The sequence below is a fragment of the Salvelinus sp. IW2-2015 genome, unplaced genomic scaffold (assembly GCF_002910315.2).
Source record: "Salvelinus sp. IW2-2015 unplaced genomic scaffold, ASM291031v2 Un_scaffold8629, whole genome shotgun sequence".
Lineage (NCBI taxonomy): Eukaryota > Metazoa > Chordata > Actinopteri > Salmoniformes > Salmonidae > Salvelinus > Salvelinus sp. IW2-2015.
The window spans coordinates 7,595-9,619 of record NW_019949888.1 but is presented as its reverse complement, the minus strand read 5'-3'; the positions used below and the strand labels follow the sequence as shown (position 1 = coordinate 9,619).

Below are 2,025 nucleotides of genomic sequence, written 5' to 3'. Positions count from 1 at the left end.
CTGTATTATTCATGACAGCAGAGCTGCAGGCTACAGTGTCTGAGGTCATACTACCAGTTGAGGTCACAGTAGCTCTCAACTAGTGTTGCAAATTCTGCTAACTTCCCAGATGGAGGATTCACACATTTCCTGCTTATTCCCTCCTGAATCCATGAATCTTCCAACAGATTTCCCCCAAAAACTATGACTTTTGGCAACCCTACTCTCAACTCTGTGGTGACAATAGTCACAGAGGTGATCAACTCTGTGGTGACAATAGTCACAGATGTTATCAACTCTGTGGTGACAATAGTCACAGAGGGATCAACTCTGTGGTGACAATAGTCACAGAGGGATCAACTCTGTGGTGTCTTCGCCCGGCAACTGAAAGGCACCTGAACCCTAACACCTAGTATAATCCACAAGGGATGTTAGGGAGGAAACATCATAACAGAAATTAGACCGGCGCTATAATTACACAGGTAACAACCAGGTAACACTAGAAACAACCTGAGGGATATTTCAGCAGAAAGCAGCGCTGAAAGACTAGAGGTTTACTGGGCTTCCTGAATCTGATCTAGAGGTCTACTGGGCTTCCTGAATCTGATCTAAGGTTAGGCTATAACCCTGAAAAGTAATTCCACCCCTTTTTAAACTCCTCTTCATTATGTCCAGCACCACAACAGTGTCTACATATGTGAATAACGACACATTTCTTGTTCTGTAGTTACAAACATAAGAAGAAAAGGTCCTTTAAAAGTGCACCGGATGACATCATCACAGATGCAGGGTGTGACTTCTCATGCAGAGTTTCTACATTGACATGTGATAACTTCCAGGCAGGAAGAGCATTATCCGGCTCCCCGGCAGTCTCACAGTCTTCCTAAATCACTGTTTTATCTGTTGAAAAGTGGTGGGATTGCCCTTTAACCTTCTATAGACACTTACCTTGTGGACATCTGAAGGAACTCTCCTCAGGAAAATCAAACACCTCATTGTTGTCGATGGCGTACGGGGCCCGAATTTTCTTGGTGAATTTATTAATTCCTGAAAACAGACATTCGGGAGAAGCTAAATAAAACAGTCTGTATAAACCAGTATCTGGGTGGATCTGTGCAGCTATAATCAATAAAAAGGAACAAGTTGTCAATACATGTGTGTAATTACTTTCCAGCCTTTCAGCAGGCAGGTATGATCCTGTAGTGTTTTGGTGTATTTGATATGATGACCTCATGAAATCAATTGACATGGGAAATGGACAGAACGTTGCTAGATATCTTAAAGAAACATGCCCTTACCCCATACTAGAAGTATATCGTACAGGATTGAAGTATGTCAGAACTGTTACTGTCACCAGGATCAGGAGGCTAAGTTGGAGAGGAACGGTACTGACCAGTTAAAGGTGCTGAGGAAGAGGACACAAATACATATTCATATTGAGTAGAAAGAACAATACATATTCATATTATTGAGTTAGAGAAACGGTGATAAAACATTATTGCAGGAATATAACAAAACTATCTAATTTATTCTATATTTCATTGAAAAACATAATAATTGACATGCACAAACCAGAACCATGTACAGAATTAAATGGATGGACAATTAAATAAATACATGTTCAAAAACCACAACACCGTGTCAAATCAACATTTATGGACAATTAAAATAATAAATGTCTAATTCAGACTAAAATGCTCACTTCTTAATTCTCTCCCCGAAGCATGCGATTTCCTCCAACAAGGTTTTGGACAGTGATGACAGTCTCTTGAACCATGTGAATTTTTTCCATCAAACCTCTCTTCTCGGATTCCTACAACATTAAAGACCAGTCAGTTCTACATGTCTTTAGATTCCTCCAACATTAAAGGACCAGTCAGTTCTACATGTCTTTAGATTCCTCAACATTAAAAGGACCAGTCAGTCTACATGTCTTTAGATTCCTTCAACATTAAAGACCAGTCAGTTCTACATGTCTTTAGATTCCTCAACATTAAAGGACCAGTCAGTTCTAACTGTCTTTAGATTCCTCCAACATTAAAGGAC

At 39.8% G+C, this 2,025-nt stretch overlaps 1 long non-coding RNA gene across 1 annotated transcript; it reads right to left on the bottom strand.

Annotated features, from left to right (window-relative positions):
- Positions 1 to 925: 925 nt before the first annotated feature.
- LOC139027239 (uncharacterized) lies at positions 926 to 1,794 on the bottom strand. Its single transcript, XR_011479297.1, has 3 exons — positions 1,682 to 1,794; positions 1,278 to 1,384; positions 926 to 1,026 (listed from the first exon to the last, which is right to left on the bottom strand). It is a non-coding gene; the product is annotated as an uncharacterized lncRNA (long non-coding RNA).
- Positions 1,795 to 2,025: the final 231 nt, after the last annotated feature.